A 25,788-nucleotide genomic window follows, 5' to 3' on the forward strand; every position below is an offset into this window, starting at 1 on the left:
CTCTTCAACAAGTGGTGCTGGGAAAACTGGACAGCAACATGCAGAAAAATGAACTGGTACCACTTTCTTATACAATACACAAAAATAAACTCAAAATGGATGGGAGACCTAAATGTAAGACAGGAAGCCATCAAAATCCTTGAGGAGAAATCCTCTTTGGCCTTGGCTGCAGCAACTTCTTACTCAACACATCTCCAGACGCAAGAAAAACAAGCAAAAATGAACTATTGGGACCTCATCAAAATAAAAAGCTTCTGCACAGTGAAGGAAACAATCAGCAAAACTAAAAGGCAACCGACGGGATGGGAGAATATATTTGCAAACAACATATCAGATAAAATGTTAGTATCCAAAATCTATAAAGAACTTGTCAAACTCAACACCCAAAAACTAAATAATCCAGTGAAGAAATGGGCAAAAGACATGAATAGACACTTCTCCAAAGAAGACATCCAGATGGCCAACCGACACATGAAAAAATGCTCAACTCACTCATCATCAGGGAAATACAAATCAAAACCACAATGAGATACCACCTCATACCTGTCAGAATTACTAACATTAACAACTCAGGCAACAACAGATGTTGGTGAGAATGCGGACAAAGAGGATCTCTTTTGCACTACTGGTAGGAATGCAAATTGGTGAAGCCACTCTGGAAAGCAGTATGGAAGTTCCTCAAAACATTAAAAATAGAACTACCCTATGACCCAGCAATTGTACTACTAGGTATTTATCCAAGGGGTACAGGTATGTTGTTTTGAAGCGGCACATGCACGCCAATATTTATAGCCCTATCAACAATAACCAAAGTATGGAAAGAGCCCAAATGTCCATCAATGGATGAATGGATAAACAAGATGTGGTACACATATACAATGGAGTATTACTCGGCAATCAAAAAGAATGAAATCTTGCCATTTGCAACTACGTGGAAGGAGATAGAGGGTATTATGCTAAGCGAAGTTAGAGAAAGACAAATATCATATGACTTCACTCATATGAGGACTTTAAGATAAAAACAGATGAACATAAGGGAAGGGAAGCAGAAATAATATAAAAACAGGAAGGGGGACAAAACATGAGACCCTTAAATACACTTGATCTTAGCCAAAAGGCCGAGAAGCGATAGAGACCCTTAAATACAAAGAACAAAGGGTTACTGGAGGGGTTGTGGGAGGTGGGATGGGCTAAATGGGTAAGGGGCATTAAGGAATCTACTGAAATCATTGTTGCACTATATGCTAACTAACTTGGATGTAAATTTTAAAAAAATAAAGTGAGAGCTTGGGGGTGATGTGAACTATGAATATTAAATAATACACAATACCAATCATTATGCTGGATACATAGAAATGTCAGTTCTCCTGCCTTATATCATCTTGTTCAAAGTTGTATTACATGTGACAGAGCTAGGATCCAAACTACCATGTTATCTTTTCATCACAGGTGCTTCCCAGATCAAATCTCGTGATTCTTATTTGGGGTGAGCTTCAGGCTTCTTAGCATTTATATTAGTTATTTTATCTTTTTCTGTTTTGGAAGACTTTAAACTGCATTGTAGTAGAGGATAATATAGGCAGAGTTGGGGCACTGAAAAGCTTCAGGAGAGTAGGAACCATGGCTTCTACATCTAAATGTGCCTGTCCCCTACTAAGTGCTTAATAAACATTGTGGAACTCAAGTGCATTGGTCAACTTAAACCTAGATGGTTTCTTGGACCTTCATGAACAGTCTTAAGGAAGAAATTCAGGTAGCTAAAAAACAAAACAGAGCAGGAAATGGGAAACTGCTCAGTGTATGGAACTATAAAAAAAGATATTCGATTCTAGAGTGGAAAACTTAAACAAAAGTGTGAAATCAGGACAGGACAAGCAAGAGTAACATTGTCTTGAAAACTGGGAGTAAATCTGAAAGCCAATCTTGAGGCTATAATGGAAGCCTCGTCCCCCACCACTCAAAACACACAAATCTGTTCTAAGAGACTGATTTCTTTCCCACTGGTTGATTTATCTCACCCTTTTCCTTCTGTTCTTGCTGTTTCCCTGACCCCAGTCTTTCCCTCTTCCTCATCTGCTTTAGACTTTTGCATCTCTCCCAGTTACAATTGACCAGAGACTAGGTGAACAAAGATAAATTTGACTGTACTACCGTTTAAAGGTAAGAGAGAAGTGACTATTACATATCTTCCCTCAGAAAAATCTCTATGAAGTGTGACTGGATATTATATGAAAGTGATTTCATCATTTGATTTCGTCTTGGTGAAGATCAAACAACACTTTCATGCATATTTCAAGCTAAAATGAAAATTATATTTGTGTACCCACTTCTTAAATTATAAAATTTGCAAATTGATTTGCGTTGACCTTCTTCAATTATGTTGTTTGTATGTTGCTCTAAAAATTATATTCAAGGAAATCACTCTTAAAGTACAAGTATTCTTTTTTTTTTTTTTGACCTTTTAGTTTTTCAGACTTCAGCACTATACCTTGTTCCTGTTCTCTCTCTTATCTGCTGACAGCAGTGGGCCTACTTACGTGGACAGATTAAAAATACTTTTCCCATTTACCATGACAACACCCAGCTAATATTTACTGATAAACTGGTAGCAACTACAGCATCTACAAAATGCAGGAGGAATTCGTACCCTTGAGTAAAACTTTAATTCCGAAGTGAAAAAGATTATATAGCTAAAATAAATTTGTATATTATTAACATGTTAAGTCCCCATTTGTATCCTTTTTATAGACAAGCACATTTTTTATAAGCTCTAAAATTATACATTGTGTATAGTCAACTACACACTAAAATGTTCATTCTGTGTGGACAGACACCAGACTCAAATTTTACACATATACATAAACTTCTTTGGTCTTTGAAAACGTGTCTAACAATATATTTTAATCAAAATAATTATGAGAGATATTAATGCCAACATTTTGTACTGAAGAGGATTAACCAACTATAGATTTGGCCCACTTAAACTTTAAACTTTCTTGTAACTAGATGATCAAAACCTTGAAAATCAAGTCAAACAGCTAAATTGTCTCAAATCATTTCATATAACAATTTCTATTTTTGTTGAATTTATCACTTGTTTTGATAACATTTACACACAGCCTCAAAGACAAAGAGTAACTTTAGCAGCTTGTCTAGTCCTCTGTGAGCAATTAAATTAACTAGTCACTTATTGCAGGCTTATATACACATACACGAGCACACAATGTTGTACCAGTCACATAGGAAAATAGAAATAAGACATAAGATTCAATTTCTAAGCCAAACATTGAATCTAGTCAGTGCAGACATGTTCATGATCATCCTATGCATTCTTTACAGTTGTTCTGCTTCAGACCAGCATGTTGTCTCTTCCATCACTGTTAACTTTCTCACCTATGACCCATTAACTTTCCTATAATAATCATAATGAATAATTTTGGTTTCTTTAATGATTATCCTCTACAGTAGTTCCTTGCACATCAGGGATAAAATTTAGTTGAGATGTATACTATGTGAGCATTTTGAATAAAAATAAGTACCTTTAAGAGGAACATCGGGATACCTGGCTGGCTCAGTTGGTACAGCATGTGACTCTGGATCTTGGGATCATGAGTTTGAGCCCCACATTAGGTGTAGAGATTACTTTGTATTTTTAAGTTCTATTTACTTAAGTAATCTCCACACTCAATGTGGGGCTTGAACTCATGACCCCAAGATCCAGAGTTATATGCCCTACCTACTGAGCCAGCCAGCTGTCCTGGGGGTAGAGCTTACTTTAAAAAAAATTTTTTAAGGGGCGCCTGGGTGGCGCAGTCGGTTAGGCGTCCGACTTCAGCCAGGTCACGATCTCGCGGTCCGTGAGTTTGAGCCCCGCGTCGGGCTCTGGGCTGATGGCTCAGAGCCTGGAGCCTGTTTCCGATTCTGTGTCTCCCTCTCTCTCTGCCCCTCCCCCGTTCATGCTCTGTCTCTCTCTGTCCCAAAAATAAATAAACGTTGAAAAAAAAATTTTTTTTTAAAAAAAAGAGAGAGAAGCATCTTTCAGTTTAATAAAAATATTAAGAAGAAAAACACATTCCCTTATTTAAAAGAGGTTTCTTTTAAATTCTTCATCAGAAGGGGTGCCTGGGTGGCTCAGTCAGTTAAGTGTCCGACTTCAGCTCAGGTCATGATCTCGCACTTCATGAGTTTGAGCCCTGCACCATGCTCTGTGCTGACAGCTCAGAGCTTAGAGCCTGCCTCAGATTCTATGTCTCCCTCTCTCTCTGTCCCTCCCCCACTCACACTCTGCCTCTGTCTCTCTCTCAAAAAAAAAAAAATAAATAAACATTAAAAACATTTTTTTAATTCTCCATCAGAAGAATATATCATTAGCAATTCCAGTAGAACATTCATTAATATTTCATGTTGTCACATCTCAACTCGAAAAAGCTACACTAATCACTAATTCAACTAATTCAATCTATCTGAATTACTAAGAATTTATAAAAATTTTCTAATTAGGCACTAACCAAATCTTTAAATTCTAAACCTGATTTTTAAAAAGAGGTAAAACATAAGAGGTACTTGTACTTTTGTTATATGATTATCTAGGGAAAGTCTTTTATTCATACCTACTGAGTAGGATACTTATAGAATGTGTAATCAAAATCAGCTTCATAACTATACTTTATTACATAGTGAGTGTTGTTTATAGTAGCACTTTCAAGACAGTATGTTATGTTTAAGAAATACAATTTCTTATACAAGTTCTACTGGTTCTTGTCATGTAAAGCCGTGTGTTTTGTGAAAGAAATTGAGAAGAATATAGCTAGATTATTTCTGTGTTTTTTATTAACAAGAAGAAAAATAAAGATTGACAATTTCACATAAGTCATATTTTCTCAGATGAAAGCATGATGTTATATGAAGACAATAGTGTTGGTTATTTTGCCAAAATTCTAACGTCGAATATTTAATTTAGTAGGCTCTATATAGGGTCAATGCATAATGCTTTGAAGACAAATTTAAGTTCTTGATGATGACACTAGTTTGCTTGATTTGTTGAGCATGTTAATATGTGGTGTTTCTACTAGGAATTCAGCAAGAGCATAAAATAATCCTTTCTCCAACAAAACATTACCATCTCTCTAGCGCAATGGATGTTAGCAGAAGGGAAGAAAGTACGTGTGAACAGAGAATTGGCATCCAACATTTACATGTGTAATTTATATTTTTGAATCCTAATATTAAGACTACCTTTTATAAACAATCTGGGCCTCTGTCAATTTGTGTTCAATTTAGGCATCATTGTTCAACAAACACTTATTAAGCCAACCACTATGTGTGACTCTGCAAGGAATAGAGTGATTAATAAGCCACATTCTCTTTATTAAGGATTCAGAGTCTAATGAAAAGACAGATGTATTCATATGTAACACACAAGGCAGAATGCTAAGTGCTGTAATAAAGATAGGAACTGCTAAAGGAACATGGTGGGAGAGATCTGTTTTAACTAAGGTAAGAAGGAAGGGCACCTGGCTGGATCAGTTAGACTGAGCATGAGACTTTTGATCTCAGGATTATAAATTCAAACCCCACATTGTAGAAATTACTTAAAAATAAAATCTTTAAAAAAAAAAAAACCTAAGGTATCAAGGAGGGCCTTTTAAAGGAGGTAGTATTTGAAATGATGGTGACGGTGATGATGGGTCCTGTAAGAGTGACTTAGTCTACCCCATATCTCTCATCTCATTCCCCTTTAACATGTTCTGCTTTGTATTTTTTCTACAGTACTCACCTTGTAATTTATTTATTATACTTATTATTTATTTACCTAAAATGTGAGTATTCAGGCAAGGATCTTTGTTTTGTCTATTGATGTACTTTGGTGCTAGAATGTGCTGGCACATTGAAGGTGCCAAATAAATATATGTGGAATGAATTAATGAGGAAAAAATATATAAGTTCACATGGAGGCAGAAAGTTCAAGGTATATTTTCAAATGATTAGGGGGCCAATATGGCTGGTATGAAAGACATGTGTTGGCTGTATGATATAAATAGGAAGTGATAAAGTGGCTTAAGTATTTTTCCTTCCTTTTCCAATAAGTAATAAAACCAATTTCTCTGTCGCAGAATTTCTCATCTGAGAAACTGATGGTTGAACTGTAATAATATGCATTTTACAAATAATTGTCAAATAAATTAAATAACATGAAGCTCTAGTTCTGAACTCGTTGTCATTTTTAGCCATTTTAGTTTTATTTGCCTATATTTTACCTTTACTTGGGCTTTGCTGCCCTGAAATTATACTCTTTTGCTAAAGTTGCCTCTATGTCATTTCAGTTCATTGTTTTAAAGCAACTGAATTCTATAAAATACATGTATCCCCTGTATCAAATGATGTTGAATGAATGTATCCAACATTTGCCAAAGTCAGACGATATCTGAATGCAACATAACACGCAATGTCATGGTAAATACATGCTAATCTCAGCTGTCGCATCAACTAGCTTTTACTGCTCCAAATTGCATTAACTCATGGAAAAAAGTATTGTCTTAGGAATGGACCTATGCAGCTAGAATCACTAAAAATTCAATCCATGCTATGGTAGCAGGTTGGTGTCCATTTTGCAAATTCACCTTGTGAACAAATCCACATCCTTTCTATTCTTGTAATTCACAGGGTCACTTATCTACCCATCGGCTCATATTTTTTCTTCCTGCTTATTTTTTCACATCAACATTTAGTAGTATCATGAACCATTTTGCTCAGTGTCTAGCTCACCCTTGTCCAGACTTTCTGAGATGTTCCAAATGCTCTGAATCCGTGCAGTCCTATATGGTAACCACTGGGAACATGTGGCTATTTTTAAGCATTCAAAATCTTGCTACTGCAACTTAACTGGATTTTTATTTTGTATAATTTTAACTAATTTAAATTTAAATATTCCCATATGCCTAGTGACTGCTATATTGGACACCAGAGATCTAGATATCATTGTTTCAGAAGATTCAATAATGACTATCTACTTATTTATTTGACGTATTGATGGAACAAAATATATTGTATGGGTTTCCATTTCCAAAAACATAAAGTAGAGATTTTTTTTCTGTTACTCTTTCTCTATTTCTCCCAGGACTTACAATATAAAACAAACTTGAAAAGACTGAAAAGTGGAGAGAAGGCAGACCAGGTAGGGACTTTGGGACCTGAAGGACAACATGGTTCTGAGTTCCCTGGGTTTTCTTTTTGCCTCATCTATTCAACATCTGTAGCTGAAAAAGCAAGCAACCCAGGATGCCAATGGACACAGACAAAAAAGCCTCAGCAAAAGCTTACTCTCTCAAACCAAAAGTCCTAGCAAGAAAAAATTCATTTCAAACATTAATTTCTTGCTTCCAAACTTCTCTACCTTTCTGTGGTACCAAACACCCCAGAAAATACTGTAGTCCCTCCCCCACCCAGACTAGTGAAGGCTGAGTGAGGACCAAGACTTCCATCCTCACCAAGCTATAAGGAGGTGCCAATCCCCAAGGTGGTGTCAGAGAAGACCAACTAGCAAACCAGGACTTTCATCCTCACTGGCCTGTAATGAGTCCCTCTGTAGTGTCAATGGAGATGACACAGGGGGTTTGGACTTCCATTTCCACCCAACCATAATAAGACACTCTTTCCTCTCCCCACTGAGGTTGTGTCCGAGGGACTCCAGTGGAGTGTCAGGACTCTTATAAGCACTCATCAGTAATAAGGCTGCCACCTGTGATGCCAGTGGAGATCATATGGGGTGATGAAATTCCTCTCCTGCCAGCAGTAATGAAGAGCCTGTCTCCATAAGATGACAACAGAGGTTGAATAGAGAATATTGACTTCTACTTCCCCAAGCTGTAAGGATGTGGTGTTCACCCTTCTCCTGCCTGAGTGGTTTCAGAGATAGCTAATTAATACAGAGGGTTTAAATAAGATTCATAATCTTATGATACAAAAATATTTATATTTCACTTTTTTTAAGTTTATTTATTTATTTTGAGAGAGAGAGAGAGAGAGAGAGAGAGAGCATGAGCACAAGAAGGTTAAGGGCAGAGAGAAAGGGAGACAGAGAATACCAAGAAGACTCCACACTATCAGCAGCCAGGAGCCCAATGCAGGGCTTGAACCCACAAACCATGAGATCATGACCTGAACCAAAATCAAATCAGACACTTAACCAACTGAGCCACCCAGGTGACCCTAGATTTCATTTTGAAATTCACTTTCATTTTACAAATTACCAACAATGAAGAAGAGCTCAAACCAGTATTGCTTTTTCAGAGGTTCAGTAATAAATGAACCTCAATTAAATGAGTGAATCCCAAACTCATATGAAAAAAAGACAACTAATAGAAGCCAACACTAAGATGACAGAGATGTGAGAATTAATCCAATAAAGATTTTAAAGCAGCATGATAAAAAACTTAATGAGCAATTATAAACACACATGAAACAAATGAAAAATTAGAAGATATTGAAAATTAAATAGAAGGTTATAAAGAAGATCGGGGTATCTGGGTGCCTCAGTCAGTTCAGCATCTGACTCTTGATTTTAGCTCAGGTGATGATCCCAGGGTCACAGGATTGGGCCCCACATCCATGCTCAGCATGGAGCCTACTTAAGATTCTCTCTCTCCCTCTCTGCTCCTCTCCCTGACTTGGGCACACTCTCTCTTTTCCTCTTAAAAAGAAAAAGAAGATCTAAAGAAGAACCAATTGGTAATTTTAGAAAATTGTAAAAAAAAATTTAATAATAAAAATTAAAAATTCAGTGAATAAGCTCAAGAGCAGAATGAAAGGGACAGAAGAAAGAATCCATGAATTGGAAAATAGAACCTGAAAAACAGAAAAAAACTAAAAAAAAAAAGTGAATAGTCTCAGCGACCAGTGGAATCAAAACAAAAGATCAAACACTTTGTGTCATCAGAAGAAAAGGAGGGAGAAAGCGGGATTAGAAAAGAACCTGAAGAAATAATTACTGAAAACTTCCCAATTTTGGAAAAGGCAAAACTTACAGATTAAAGAAGCTGAGCAAACCCAAACAAAATAAACCCAAATAAATCCACACCACAGCACATTAAAATTACACTTCTGAAAACTAGAAACAAAAAGAATTTGAAGGCAGCCAGAGAAAAGTGATACTTTACCTAAAGGGGAAAAATAATTCAAATCATAGCAAATTTCTCTTCAGAAACTGTAGAGAAAGGAAGGAAGTGGTATTAAGATCTTTTAAGTGCTGAAAGAAAAGACTCATCAATCCAGAATCCTATACCCAGCAAAAATATCCTTCAGGAATTAAGGAGAAATCAAAAAATGCTTAGAGAAATGAAAACTAAGAGAATTTGTCACCATTCTGAGAGAATAGCTAAAGGAAGTTCTCAAAAAGGAATGATAAAAGAAGGAAACTTAGAACATCAGAAGAACATGGTAAGCAAAAATATAAGTGAATATAATTGGTTTCCCTTCTCCTCTTGAGTTTTCTAAATGAAGAATGATGTTTGAAGCCAAAAATTATACTGAATGGTTATCCAAAGGAAATATCTAAGATATTTATACTTTAAATAAAGGAGATAAAGGGACATACAGGAAGATAAATCTCATACCATACACAAAAATTAACTCAAAATGGATCTTGGGTTCAAATGTTAAACTTAAAACTATAAAATTTTTAGAAAAAAAAAGGTGAAGTGTTAGGAATAAGCAAAGAGTTCTTACATTTGACAACAAAAGCATGATCAATTGAAGAAAAATTGTTGAGTTAATTTTTGCTTGTGAAAAATTGTGTTAAGATTATGAAAAGATAAGTTCCAGACTGAAAGAAAATATTTATAAGCCACACATGCAATGAAGAGCTATAACTAGAACTTTCCAAATTCAATAGTAAAATGGACAAAAGATTTACACAGACATTTCACCAAAAGGATATAAAAATGCACATGAAAAGGTATACAACATCATCAGCCATAAGGAAAATGCACAATTAAACTACAATGAGGTATCAATACATACCTACCTGAATGGCTAAAAAAAATGGTAATACCACCAAATGCTGGCAAGAATACAAAGAAAGGGAACTACTCATACATTGCTGGTGGGAGTGTAAAATGATATAGCCACTCTGGAAAAAAAGTTTAGCAGTTTCTTTAAAAACTAAGCATGCAATTACTGTACAGCCTAGCAACTGAACTCCTAAGCATTTATCCCAGAGAACTGAAGACTTATGTTCATATAAAAACCTATACATGACTATTTATTCATAATAGTCCCAAACTGAAAACAACCTGATGGCCTTTAATACGTGAATGGTTAAACAAATCGTGGTGGTATCATGGAAAACTATTTAATAAAAAAGAAGGTGCTATTTTTATATTCAGCAACCTGTATGAATGTCCAGAGAATTATGCTGACTGAAAAAAAAGCCAGTCCCAGAAGATTATATATTATAACTTTAGGACAAATCATTTTGTATATAACATTCCAGAAATGACAAAATTATAGAAGTGTAGAACATATTAAGAGGTTTCCAGGAGTTGGAGGGGTGGGGATAAAGGGAAGTAGGTCTGACTACAAAAGAACAACGAATAACATGAGGGTTCCTTGTAATGGAAATGCATATATATTGACTGCATCAGTGTCAATATCCTGGCAGTGATATTGTACTATAATTTTATAAGATGTTACCACTAGGGGAAACTGGGTAAAGGATACATGAGATCTCTTTGTATTATTTCCTACAACTGCAGGTGAATTGACAATTATCTTAAAAGGTCTAATTAAAAATAAACAAATACATTGCATGAGCCAATTCATGTTCAGCATTAATATTATTCAATTTTAATATTTTATTTAGTAAAGAGGGGAGCCTGGGTGCCTCAGTCGGTTAAGCAACTGACTTCACTTCAAGTCATGATCTCTCAGTCTGTGAGTTCAAGCCCCACTTTGGGCTCTGTGCAGACAGCTCAGAGCCTGGAGCCTGCTTCAGATTCTGTGCGTCCCTCTCTCTCTGCCCTTCCCCGACTCATGCTCTGTCTCTGTCTCAAAAATAATAAACATTTAAAAAATGTAAAAAAAAGATTTAGTAAAATAAAATGAAACTTTATAATCTTTTTGCTTCTAGCTGACACTTAAAATGGATTTATCTTAGTTTTATCCTTCTTAATACTTTAGTTCAGAAGGATGTCTTCTTTGATTTAGGAGAATTACTACTCTATTTTTTAGTATTATTGCTGTCTAATCTGATAATTAATTATTAGTTTTCCTGTAGACAATGTTGATTTGAGACGTGTTCCTTTCTTTAGCAGCTCTTGGAATATATATCATATTCAACCCTTTGAAAAGTGTATTCTTCTCCAATTTGTCAAGCAGAGAAAAGAATGACTATTAGATTATTTCTCTTCCATCACTACTGTTTTTACTTTTAGACTAACTATTGTGTTTTAGATTGTTGAGTGATTTTATTTCATTCATCATCCCAATTTTCTTTTTTTTTTAATATTTATTTCTTTTTGGGAGCGAGCGAGAGAGAGAGAGAGAGAGAGAACATGCATGTGCACATAGGAGCAGCAGAGGGAGAGGGAGACAGAAAATCCCAAGCAAGCTCTGTCAGCACAGAGCTGGATGTGGGGCTTGAATTCATGAACTGTGAGATCATGACCTGAGCCGAAAACAAGAGTTAGACGCTTAACTGACTGAGCTACCCAGGTGCCCCCAAATTTTCTTTTAATAAAAGTAACTGACAGCCTAAAACAGAAAAAAAAATTAATACAGTTTCTTCAGAAGAGTTGCTCGGTAGAACAAATATTCCCATCCTGTTTATTCATTCAACAAATATGTACTGAGTCTCTATTATGTACCAGGCACTATTCTAGAGGTTGGGAAAACAGTAGAAAACAAGAGAAATATCCACACCCTCATGGAGTGTTCACATTCTAGAAAGAAGATATAAACAGATAATTAAGATATATATAACATGTCTGTTAGATGGGGATCAGTGCTATGGAGAAGAAGGCAGAACAAGGAACTGAGGAATGTAGGTGCTAGGTGCATTATTAAATAGTGCCATCAGGAAACTCTTGCCTTATTTCTAATAGTGGGCACTTACACTGTAGCATGCTTAAATGCAAATTTTCCAAAAGTGATTATAATTCACAGTAAAAGACTATGCATATAGAACAGGAATTTGCAAATTTTTCTCCACTGTGATTCATGTGACTAATAATATTCACATGTATCACACACTCCCATAAGTGGACCAGTGGTCAGTGAGACTTCTTGTGTGCCATGTGTATATCTGGCTATAATTCCACTTTGTTCTTTCTCAGGAAAATTAACTCAAATGAGTGAGAGTGTATGTTATTGTGATTGTCTTAAATCTGAATACGTTTAGAATTCATCGTTTTAAAAATTCAGTACTTTGTTGCTTTCAATATACAACTGATTTCAGCACATTTGCATATTGAGTCATTGGCATGAAAGTAATAGTAACTGCATATGTAGAGTTATATCCAATTGGTAGCTCACAAACCTCCTACCTGTTCTTAGGAAATAGGTAATCATAGCACCGTTCTTACAAATGGGACAAAAATTTTGAGACAAAAGGCAAAAATTATGGAGTCAATAGTTTTAGAATAGTTTCAGGTGAACACTCTTGATGCATATTTCAACAGAAGCTGAAATTTTGGCATTAAAGGAAGCAAATACTCAGTAGACTGGATGACTGAATTTTGCTGCCTGAGGGAGCAAATTTTCCTGGCTTAAAAGTTAAATAAATCAATTGTTATTCTATTGCTGCTCAGTATTACTATTCACTGGTTCAAAGACATTTCAAATGAGAAAATATCAAGCAAATAATTGCATCCAGCCAAACAAAGTCCAAGGTAAAAAACCCTCACTATTAGGAATTTCTTTCAATGCTGTAAATGTTTATGAAGTGTCCACAATGGGACAAGCACTATGCTACCCACTGGAGGCCAAAGAGAAAATTAAGATAAGGTCTTTTTTTTCTTCCTTTCTTGATTTGCAATAGATCTAGCTTTTATTGGTTAGTACACAGCCCAACAGTGTTAGCTTTGATATTGCCTATGTGGTAGATCTATCATGAGACTATGCAATTAGATCTTAGCTTAGAAATTTTCAGGAGGAAAAACTTCTGATAAAATTAATGATGATGCTAAATTGGTAATTTCCATTTGAAGGGATAAGGAAAATGTGGGTCAGGGGTGTAGGTGAGGAATCCCTTGGCTTCGCACTCACAGGAGCCTGTGGAGCTATGCTGGTCATCAATCAAAATCCCAAATCCTAGTTTCACTTTGCAGCTTCTTAAACTGCCCATAATCCCATCTTCCTGGTTTCACCTAATAGGTGCTTAATTCATTGTTGCTGAACAAATGAAGCAGTAAGTCCAGCATCCCAGCTGAAAGGTAATTCTCCAAGATCCTGTAACCCAAGTTCAAAACCTGCCTAATGCTTTCACTTCCAGGGTCTCCTGAAATAGTTGCTGACCCCGAACAGACAACTGTGGGAGCCACTTGTTCAGGATTTTGCCCTCCATGGCATACTACTTCTTCATAGAGCTCCAGAAACCTCCATCTTAGTTATTTATTTTTTTAGATTTTTCTTTCAAGTAATCTCTATACCCAACATGGAGCTTGAACTCACAACCCTGAGGTCAAGAGTTGCATGCACTGCTGACTGAGCCAGCAGACACTGCAGGAAATGCCCATTTTAGAATGAGAGTCCAGAAGCAGAAATTAGAGCTTGATGGTCACTAGAAATTCTTCAGGTAATTTAGCTACTTGACAGAGATCTAGTCATTTTTAATGGGCAGGTTTGTGTAGAATGAAAATAAAGGGAAAGTTCGAACCTCACTTCTATCTCCTTTCAGCCTTGGGGGCTCAACTTTGTGGGTGAAATGGGTTCTGAGAGTCAACAATAGATTCAAGCATTGCCATCAGGACTTTCAGCTTCCCTCCATGAGTGAAGGAGGTTGAGCATGATCTTTGATCCCTAATTAATGAAGAAGACTCTTGAAACTTACCAGTCTCTCAATCCATTTTCAGGAATAAAATTTAGTTTGGTCGTGTTTCTTATGCAAACCTAAGCCATGATGGGAAGCTACTCAATGTGGTACCTGATTTCTCTATATAATAGGTTGCATCTTAGTCTACAAAGTAGATGAGGGGTTCTCTGAGGTCCCTACCTCAATGCTTGCCTTTCAAAAGCATTAGATGATCTTTCTTAGCTCTTTGGCTTAGAGATAGAAAGTTACAGTGGGATTTCCTGAAGCTCAGGGCTGAAGCCACAGATCCCTATTCTGTTTCTGTTCCCCTCAACACTAAAAAGGTAGTTTAATTGACTGTTCACTCATTTTCCTTCTAACCAACAGAAGATGCCACTTAGAATATCTTGGATTTGGAAATGGTGAACATATGCTTTAGACTTTATTCTAATCTTGGGCATATGTTCCAGAGCGAGCATGAGAGAGAGAGAGAGAGAGAGAGAGAGAGAGAGAGAGCTATCTGCTGAGGTTGTTGTGGTTGATGAGAACTCTTCCGTCCTCCCAAAAGAAAGCATAATTCTGGACTTAACTGGACTTTGTGGTGGCAAGGAAGTTCAGTAATGTAAAATATTTTCGTATGTTGATAGTTTGGAAAAATGCCACATAAATGTTACTAATTCTTAAAACTTAATCTCTACATGTCCAAATTACCATCTTTGCCTATTGTTATTTCACATCTATGTTTAATGGCAAGCACACTTAGTCAATCCAAGTATAGCCTTGTAGGTTATCTCATGGTTGAGCATCCTCATCGGTCTTCAATGTTTATTTCCAGCAAAAGAAAAGATGCATGTGTCATGAGCAATATAAAATTAGGAATTCATTCATTCTTTTAGTAATGACTATTTGTTGAGTGTTTACTATGCACAAAACACTGAGTTCAAATTAACTCGATTCTGGAGGCTTTTTTTCCTATTTACTGTTCTTCATTTGTCATGGATGATTGAACTGGCTACACTGGAGTTTATACTTTACTTGTTTGATCAGACTTTATTCTCCTTTGTCTATTTTCTTTTCCTACATTAGCAACAATGGCTACAGTTATGTCTTTTGCTTTAAGTATACATTTCTGAGTGCTAGTGATTTGCAAGTATTTAGAATTTTAAGTCATACACTACCCCTAAGTTTTCTCATTTGTTAAAAAGAAGGAGAGGGTTGCCTAGGTGGCTTAGTCAGTTAAGCATCTGACTTTGGCTCAGGGCATGATCTCATGGGTTTGTCAGTTCAAGCCCCGCACCAGGCTCACTGTGCAGGCTCACTACTGGCAGCACAGAGCCGCTTCAGATCCTTTGTTCCCTTCTCTCTGTCCCTCCCCTGCTCACTCATGCTCTCTCTCTCTCTCTCTCTCTCTCTGAAAAATAAATAGACGTTAAAATAAAGGAGATAAAATTTAATACTTGTTTTTCCCATAGCCTTCTAGAATTTTATGATGTTAGTTTATAAATGTTGACTACAAGGGGAAATACTTTTGCAAGCAAAGTTCTAGGGAGTCTTGAGTAAAGTTAAGTAGGTGCAATTTATCTTCTGTATTTCATTTCTCTGTTTTTAGTACCCATCACTCCACAAAGGCCCCAATATCCCTGCCCTAAATGGGAGGAAGAAGAAGGACAAATCAGTTCTGGCACTCATCAGCCATGTAACCTTGGGTAAGTTATTTATCCTCTAGGGCTGGAAGTCTTCATCTGTAAAATAGGGGTTACCACAGTACATTCCTCATGTAGTCATTGTGAAGATTAAATAAAATATTGAATGTGAAGCACTCAGCACATGCACATGTCCACATTAAAGGTTAGTAAAAAATTGCTTGGTTTTTATTTGGCCAAGTCAAGAAAGAAATGAAAGGAAAAAAAAAAAAACCAATCTCCATATTTTATCGCAATCATTTCGTGCAAGAAATGACACAGTACCATTTAAAAAAAAGGACACGATATCAGAATTTATAATTTTAATTTAAAAATTTACTACATGGTCCTCGTTGCTCATATTTCATCATAAATGAATGAAAACTTCATCTTGGATCATCTTTAATCTGCAGGCTTGTGTCTGGAAAACACCACGGTGACCTAATTCTCTTTTTCCATCAAAATTTCCCTACCATGGTCTCATTCCCTTGAAGCCCAGTTCTCTTTTCTAACATTACAGCTCATTGGTCTACAGTGAATGCGAAAGGATAAATGTATTCATCTTTTCAAGAGCATAATTTACATTCTAATATAGGAGGCTTTATCCCAGTAAGTAATAGTAGTGGTGAGGATTCCACACCACCTGGCAATTCTGGTGATAAAAGATTTGGGTACAGGTGCCCTCTTCAGTGTCTTGAATGCCCACCTGCTTCATACATGTATCTGGTGGCTCTGTACCCAACTGTCCTTAGGCTTAAGAAAGTTAGACCTGCAACAGATAGGCTGGGCCTTTGAACGGTTTCCTTAGCAGCACCCGTGAGACACACTCAAGTATCACTGCAAATGAAATAATGGTTAGAAGGTTTTCCTGATTGTGTTTCAATTTATGCCACTTCTCCTGGTTAAAGCCTATCATCTTTAGTGGGTCTCTGGCCTCTCATGACCGTGCTGGAGAAATAACTTATTTCTAGTAGGTTTCTTCCAAGGATTGATGTGGAAGAGCCACACCAGGTCCCAAAGGTTGGCCTGCATTCAGCTGGCCACTCGAGGTGGTAAATAATGGGCTTCTCCGGGGGCAAGGGCAGGAGTACTAAAATAACAAGATTAGATTCCATTTCAGATGTTGCCAGGGTTAATGGACAGGACAGCATACAGCACACTATTGCACAATAATGAAGAATATAAGGCTGGGGTCAGAAAACCTTGGTTCAGACCTGGGGTGAGACACTTAACAGCTGTGGAAAACAGTTTCTCTCTCTAAATTTTAGTTTTCTGAAAACAGAGTTAAGAATAGCACCTACATCACAGGCTTGTTAGGAGGATTAAACAAGCTAACTCATGTATAACGTTTTAGCACAGTGCCTGCCCATGGTAAGTGCTAGGTTAATATTAGCTTTGTTATTCTTATGTGCATTGTAACAGGATGTGCCCACTTTACTGCTAGCTTCATTAACCATTTATACTAAGTGTATTTGCTGTTTTAGTCAGAACATACTCTGAAATCACAAAATATGCAAACTCAGGTCCTGATCTGAACAAATGGAAGGCATGTCTTGGAGTTCCCCTCTCAAAAGGTTCCACAGAAATATCCCAGCCTTTACTGAACTTTATTTTACTTCCTCAAATCACCTCTCACTTCTCTTTTGTTGCTACTGTCAGTCCTGTCTTGCCTAGATTGTTTCTAAGAGAGAACTTTCTTTGTTGTTGTTGTTAGTTTGGCGTATTGTGATTGATGGCACATTCTTTAACCATGAGCAAACATGACTTGGGCTGTCTAGTGGGTGGAACATCTCAATTCACATTGTTTCTAAAGAGTAACACTCAATGAGTTGTCTTGAAGTCGTCAGATTGCGTAATTATAGTCAATTTTCAATTATCCACATAAATAAAAAGGCTGTCAGTACAGATAACAGAAAATTGCAGCTTCTGAAATTGTGGTTAACCATCCAGCAGAGTTGAGCCTTGCTACTATATATACCCAGTGGCAATACCAACTGGGTTAAAGGAATTTAGCTTCCCTATAATCTCCTCGAAACCCTATTCTTTGATATGAATACTTGGCATTTTCTCAATCTTATGTAAAGGGTCCAGAAATTAAAGTTTCAAGTCCTTTCTTCCAATGAGATAACAGCTCCTGTATTTCTGTTAAAACAAATCCAGAGCTGGCTCTGTCATAGGTTTGGGCCTATCTCAGGCAACGTGTCAACCGCATGTCCAAGCCATGATGCATATGATTAATCTCCAATGCACTCAACCCAGAGCGTGAATAACTATACATCTGGCCTGCCTCATCTTCCTGAAGTCAGTTTCAATATATAATTAGAGGGGAAAGTGGCAGCCTGAGACAGCCTATTTCAACAGTGGAACACAGAGATTGCTAGACATTTCTTCTTTACCTAGTCTCCTCTAGTTTTACCACTGATTTTATCCCTTGGGGTCACACAGGACAAATCTATTCTTTTTTTTTTTTAATATTTGGAGAAAGCTATTACATCCTGCCTGACATGACCACTAAGAACTGTATGTCCTTGGCTAAATTCTTTCACGCTGCATCCCTCTGAGCTTTTTTTTTTTTTTTAATTCTTGAAAAGGAGGGAATTGGACTAGGTAATCTATGATAGATCCTTTAATTTTAATATTATTTAATTCTATGAAAATTTCTTTTGATACTAGTATAGAATGGTTTATTAACTATATTACTATATCCTACACTATAAATGTATTTACCATATGTATCATCAAATTTAATCCTCATGATATTCCTTATAGGACAGTTATTTTTATTTATAAGTGAGGAAACAAAGGGTCAAAGAGATTAAGTAAGCCATGCCCTGAGTTTCTGGTACTAGCTCTCTGTTTAAGATAGGTTTTACGTCCAAGTTTTATTTTCTTGAGAAATTAACTTTAAGATCCCTAGGCTTAGTTGTCCAAATGTAAAATGGGTTAAATAACAAAACCAAGCTGACTTTCAGTTCAGCAGAAGGTATAGCATATTCTATGGTGGTTGCCACAAGATGTGAGGCTTCAGGAAAACTGGCTAGGCTCATTCGGGCAGGGTAAAGATTTGGAGGTTGATGAGAAATCAACACTAGAATTCATAAGCAAATAAGCCTCTCACCAGGGCTTTAAAAAAATAAAGACAATTCTTCAAAGGAGATCATTTCTCCAACATTCTATTCACTGGGGCCTTCAGTATGCCAGGCATTGAAGTAGTCACTTATAGTTAAAGGTTTCTCGTTTATTACTCATAAGAACTTTGTGGAGTACCAGTCAGCACATGTATAATTATCCTCATTTTACATAAGATGAGATTGACACTAATAGTGGATAAATTGTTTGCTCAGCCAGTAAGTGGAATATGAGGATTGTAACCAATGCCTCTGAGCTCCAAGTTCCAGAAACTTTCCACTCTGCCAGCCTTTCCCAAAGTGCGCTTTAGTCCGTGCTCATTTTCCAAAATGATTTTCCAAAAAAAGGATGCCACAGTCAACTATGCTTGATGTTGCATACTGTGGTATCCCTTAGAGGTTCACAGAACTTAGTGTATTCAGGGTTCCCAGGAAATTCTGGAAAGGAAATGTGTTTAACAATTTCCTTTCAAACTTTCCCTAAACTTATTTACAAGGGAATTTCAAGTCCAATTAACACATGTTATGATCCTGAAGAATCAAATCCTATTTAACTCTTTTTGAGAAATACTCCACCATACCAGGCTATGTTAGAAAGTAATTTCTACAGAAAAAGATTGTCATTATAAACCAACGTTTTCTTCATATTAATATATATATATATACATATATATACATATATATATATTTTTTTCATGAGTTAACTAGTGAAGGTCTTGGGATGAGAAGCCAGGTAGTTACAGCCATTCAACAAATTTCCCTGCTTTTTTTCTTGTTTATTTATTACTTTTGAAAGAGAAGAGAGAGCACAGTGGGGGAGGGGCAGAGAAAGAGAGGGAGACACAGAATCCTAAGCAGGCTCCCGGTTCTGAGTTGTCAGCACAGAGCCTGATATGGGGCTCAAATCCATATACCAGGAGATCATGACCTGAGCTGAAGTCAGACACTTAACCGACTAAGCCACCCAGGCGCCCCCAAATTTCCCTGCTCTCACATGAGAGAATAGTATGTACTGTGGAATTGCATACCTGAGAATACCAGGTGGAAATACCAATACAGTATATATACAAGTGTATGACATATTCTTATGGTACCTATTTTATGTTCTGAAGGATTTTATTTATAAATGGAAAGTACCATTTGCTCCTTCCCCAAATTTCTGATGTTTGACACATTTTACATTTTTTATTCTAATTTGAATGAAAGAAAAATGTATTTTTTTGAGATATTATGGAGAACTTTGTGATTGCTTGAATGCATTAATGATGGCAAAGTGTTTTAAAACTGAGATCGGAAATCATTGAGCAAGATAATTAAGTTGGATTTAGCTATGAAATTAATATTAAATTCAGCTCTTTAGTCTATTGCTTATTTTTAAGATCTGCCTGCCAATAAACATTGGTTCTGTGGAGGGCTTTAAACATTTTCAAAAGTTGTTTTTTAAGTGGTAATCATGAGTCAATAAGAGTCTTAGAAATTTCTTAGTGAGGTTCATTGTTTAGGAAGTGAAATATAACTCTCAGATGACCATAGCCATGGAATGACAAAAGCCAGGGATGTGTATTTTATTGAAAGTAACCAGAAAATGAAAGAAACACAAAATAAGTTATTGCTATAGAATGCATATAAATATCTCTTGATATTTGTCATTCATAGATGCTGTTCAAGTCACCTATTGCTATGTCACAACCAAAATTTAGTGGATTAAAATAACAAGCCTTTTATTATATCTCACAATTTTATGACTCATGAAATTGGGAACAGTTTCACTAGGTGATTCTTCTGCTCAATATACTGGCAACTAAACCTGTCTAAGTGGTCCATGATGACTTTGCCCGCGTGCCTGGTGCTTTGATGGGACGGCTAGAGAGCTGGGCCCCTCTCTTTCCTCATGTAGTACCAGGACTTTTCTGTGTTCCAAGGTAGTTGGACTTTTTACTTTTCAACAGGGTAGTGAGTCTTCTACTCAGCAGCTCAGAACTCCAAGAGCAAGTGTTACAAGAGACAGAAAATGAAAATGGTTGGGTTTTTAAGGCCTGGACCCGGAAACAGGCATGATGTCACTTCCACTGTGTTCTGTTAGAGAATATGAGAGGGTATAGAGTCCATTTCTCAGTAGGAGTATCAAAGGATTTGCGGCCACCATTAAACTACCACATGGACCTAAACTGGCAGAAGGGCTTGTGTCATGGAGGAAAATAATACAAACTCTCTTCTGAACTTTTGAACAGGTTAGCCCTTTGGTAGAAATGTTCTTTTAGTCATAAAGCCAAAGTGACACTGTAAAAATGTATACAATATGACACATCTAAATCAAGTTGTGTTGTAAAAGAACCACATGTTGGTTCTGACTTTCCATTTGAACATTTCCTCTCTCCTGGTGTGCTTCTTACAAGCTCTTTCAAGTCATTCATCACTCCTTTGCTAATTTTTGTAGCTATGATAGCTAATTTTTGAAGAACATCTCCCAAATAAGTAACAAAATAAACCATCAGGTAAAACAAACCTGCCAATACTAATAACACAATGATTAAGAGGATTATGACTGTTTTCATTGCCTAGTAATGTCAGAGTTGTGCTTTTGCACTGAGCAGTGCTTTGATTTTGATTTGAGGTCTATCTTTGTTCTTATCCATGAAGATTTATAAGGTCTAAAGTACTTCAGAAGAGTTTAGGTATTAAGTATTACTTGGATGAGGCAAAAGAAGTCCTCTGGAGACCCTTTCAACTTTAGCTTTTTTCTTTGACTCTTCCCTTCTGTGTCCCTTCTACCAAAGCAATGGCCCTTTCTTAGACTGTCGGTGGCTTCATGTGATCCCTCTCACTTAACAGATATTTAATAAAAATTATCTCTTAATGTAAAGAATAATTTTACTTCATGTGAAAATGATCTCACTTCAGGAAGATAATTATACAAACATTCCTCAGTGTATTTTTTCTTTAGAGTCAAACAGTAAGATAGAGCAGGGGTTGGCAAATGACAGCCTGAAGGTCAAATCCACCCAGTTGTGTAATTTTGTAAATAAAGTTTTATTGGAACACAACCACACTCATTTACTTACATATTGTCCATTACTGTTTTCATGCTACAAGGGCAGAGTTGAATAATTGTGCCAGGCACCATATGGCCTGCAAGACTGTCTTAAAATATTTACTATCTGGTTCTTTCAGAAAACTTGGTGCCTGTGTAATGCCTTTGCAATTTTTCTAGAAAACTAATTTGTTTTTGTTTTAAATATACTTTTGTTAATGGGTAATAAAAGATTATTTTGTGTGGGTAATAAAAGATTGAACAAATCATAGTGTTTTAGTATCATGAATAAATAACAAATACACTTTAATAAAACATTGAATTTTGTAGAGATAAAAAATCTCTCCTCTGTACTGTGTTCTAACTTACTTCTTTTGCTGCTGATCTGCCTTTTGTAATTTACTGAGTAACTTGAAACAAAGGCAGCCTCAGAGCTAAGACACATGAATGTACAAGGAACAAATGAGTCAGACAAGGGAAGTTATGGACATAGTGGCAGAAATTATGTTAATTTAGTTCCTCTGCCTTGCTTTTGAAGACTTGGTTTTGACTCGCATCATGTCTCCATGACTTCCCATGACTCCAGGGAAATCTGAGGACCATTTAGAAGGAAATATATATACTTGCCCACCTCTTGCACTTGTTTCCTTGTGCTCTGTCTACATATGAAAGAAAACGGGTGGTTGATAATACCCAGTGTTAGCCAGGTCATTGGCAAACTAGCCTTCTTATCACTATCTGTGAGAGTATAATTTATTTCAATGTTTCTAAAAGGCTGTTTATCTTGTATAGTTTCCATTATTTCATTAGGGAAATATTAGCACTTAGAATCCATTGCTAATATTTCCCTAATGAAATAATGGAAAGTATACAAATTTATTTACAAAGACATTTACTGCAGCTGTATTTATAATAGAACATTGGCAACAACTTTTATATCAATCATAAAAGATTAAATGCAGCAGAATAAAGAAAAACTGCGCATAATTTGGAGGTGGAAAATAAGTGACAAAATAGCGCAAACTATTTTTTTAAGTGTATACATGATCTATGCATAGAAAAGTCCGAAAGACATACACTACAAAAGTAATGGTGATGATACTTCAAAGGTAGATTTATGGATAATGTGATTTTGGTTTTGGATTTTTTTTTTCATATTTTCCATAATGGGCATGCATTCATTTTGTGATTAAAATAATAACAAATATTTATTTAAAAGATCATATTAAGGGGAGCCTGAGTGGCTCAGTCAGTTAAGCATCTTTCCGTTGAGTTTCACTCAGGCCATGATCTCACGGTTCATGAATTCGAGCCCCATGCTGGGCTCTGTGCTGACGGTGAGGAGCCTGCTTGAATTTCTCTTTCTCCCCCTCTCTCTGCCTTTACCCCATTCATGATCTGTCCCTAAAATAAAATAAAATAAAATAAGATAAAATAAAATAAAACAAAATAAAGAAAATATTAAGAATTTTTAAACATCCTCTATTTATCAACTGTTACCTCAATTGAAAAGAAAAGTGAAGAGGCTTTTATTGATTTTCACGGAATTTACTTTGTTGGCTGAATTCATATAATTAAATGAGTATTTGTAATTATGTAGGCATAGCCATGGATTTTAATTTCTCTGTGTCTCCCAAATATTGGTATATATTTTCCAGATGGAGTCTTTTCTATATTTCTTTCCTAAATGCACACATCTTTTTCATCTAAAATAGAAAATATGTTTTCAGAACTAAAATGTTAGCCACAGCCTTTCCTAATAAGAATTAATAATTTAGTATTTACATTATTTAACTTTTTGTGATGCTCAGTTACATTTACTGAAAGCATGATTTTCAAAGAAAAGTATGAAGACGGAAGACCCAAGAACAGCCTTTCAAAATTTAAATATGTATTTTCTTGAGGGTTATGATTATAAAAGTTGGTGCAACACTTGCTTAAATCCAGGACAGGACCAGTTTCCCTTCACCATGTGAATCAAGTCACTTTCAGTAAAGAGTTTTGTCCTGTAGGCTCCTTTGCTCTCTGGCCTTATAGCTAATGCTGTAGAACAGAGGAGGCCAAGAAATGCAACTGTTAGAGGCCAAAAACACCTGCCTGATAACCAGAATCAACTTATGTCTTGAAGTCCACTGAACAGTTCTGGTATTTATATGGCTTTTGGCCAGTGGTTGCTGAGATACTTCATACTCTATTTCCCTCTTCTGCATCACTTTGCTCTCCCTTCAACAACTACTAATCAGATCGTTTACAACCTAAGCAAATACTTTCTATCAATCTAGCTATAGAATTGATTTCATTCTAATGAAAGACTCACAGAAGCTGTGTGAACTCAAAATGTAAACAGGGTAATTTTCTAGCAACTGTGAAAGAAAATAGAATATTTAGACAACAGGTGGTAAAACAGATTGCATTACAGAAAGTGTTAGCATTCATTAGGAGAGAGTTAATATTAGCTTTGGCCAAAAAGGTAACCAGGAACATTGTACATAAATGCAAAGTTGTCCATGCTCGCAGTCCTGCTAGAAGTCCAAGGAAACCTTCTAATGTTTATTTATTTTTGAGAGAGAGAGAGAGAGAGAGCCCAAGTAGGGCGGAGGTGGGGGGAAGACAGAGAGAGAGGGAGACACAGAATCTGAAACAGGCTCCACGCTCTGAGCTGTCAGTTACAGAACCCGATGTGGGGTTTGACCCCACGAACCATGAGATCATGACCTGAGCCAAAGTCAGATGCTTAACTGACTGAGCCACCCAGGTGCCCCCCAAGGAAACCTTTTAGACTCTATAACAGAACTTGCCAAAAACTCTGGGAATCTCAAATTTGGGGCTGTGCGTCTTGTTCTAACTGAAGCCCTTTTTTACATTTGCGTTGAGAAAAACAAAGCAGTAACTACATCAAATGTTGGTCTGTGTGGGAAAAGGTTTGAAATGAATGTTAATAGACTAAATTTTTTAAAAAACTTCCACGTTTTTTAATACCACATTTCAAAGCTTGTCACAAATGTTACAAATGACCTTATAGATTTCATGTATGTCAAGACATTTTTATTTTCATTTACATTATATGCAGTGAGAATCTCACAGGGGAAACAAAATATTATTGTAAATATGAAAGGTGAGAGAACAAGTATTTACCATTTAATTTCAATATATACAGTTGCCAGTTCAGCATTTTGCCACTTTGTATACTTTGAACAAATTGTCACTAATTATATATTTGGTTCCAATGCATGGAAACAAGCAGAAAGAAATTTCCTTGAAAAAGATCCATATCATAATTGTTTCATGCTAACATACTGTCAACACATTTGAGCTTTCCAGTTAATTGTGGTTAACTCGAGAAATAAGATCTTTTGAGTATCAAATTTATCACTTCAAATCCTTAGATTAATTGCTGAGTATAACTTCTCATGCCTCATTCAGTAGCTTCTTCAATGACAATTATTTGGGGCAACTGGGTGGCTTGTGACCAAGCCAGTTAAGTGTCTGACTTTGGCTCAGGTCATGATCTCACAGTTCATGAGTTCGAACCCCAAATCAGGCTCTCTGCTGACAGCTCAGAGCCTGGAGCCTGCTTTGGATTCCATGTCTCCTTTTCTCTCTGCCCCTCCCCAGCTTGCTCTCTCTGTCTCTCTCTCTGTCTCTCTCAAAAATAAATAAACATTAAAAAGCATAAGAATTATTTGATGGTGATGATGCTGGAGATGGCGCCCTCCCAGGATGGAATGTCATGTATGCTGTTTGTAGGTATTACCTGATACTGATTTTTACTTAACAATATCCAGCCCCTTATTAATATGACCTTCACTTTTTGATTAGGCGCAAGCATTTTAAGACCTGTGAAAAGCGGATGATTTTGTAAATCTCAGGTTCCTTCTTTCCAAGAGTCTCTAAACTCTTGTTTCTATCTTACTTTTCATGTCTGACATGTTATCAAACTCT

The 25,788-nt window shown here is 36.4% G+C and overlaps 1 long non-coding RNA gene across 1 annotated transcript in view; it reads left to right on the plus strand.

The window, feature by feature from the left end:
- Positions 1 to 25,788, plus strand: part of LOC122478748 — a 41,988-nt gene that overhangs the window by 5,528 nt on the left and 10,672 nt on the right. Inside the window, exons 2-4 of the long non-coding RNA XR_006296162.1 lie at positions 13,369 to 13,427; positions 15,615 to 15,711; positions 16,808 to 16,906. This is a non-coding gene — a long non-coding RNA (uncharacterized LOC122478748). The remainder of the gene's footprint in view (positions 1 to 13,368; positions 13,428 to 15,614; positions 15,712 to 16,807; positions 16,907 to 25,788) is intronic.

The sequence above is a fragment of the Prionailurus bengalensis genome, chromosome B1 (assembly GCF_016509475.1).
Source record: "Prionailurus bengalensis isolate Pbe53 chromosome B1, Fcat_Pben_1.1_paternal_pri, whole genome shotgun sequence".
Taxonomy (NCBI): domain Eukaryota; kingdom Metazoa; phylum Chordata; class Mammalia; order Carnivora; family Felidae; genus Prionailurus; species Prionailurus bengalensis.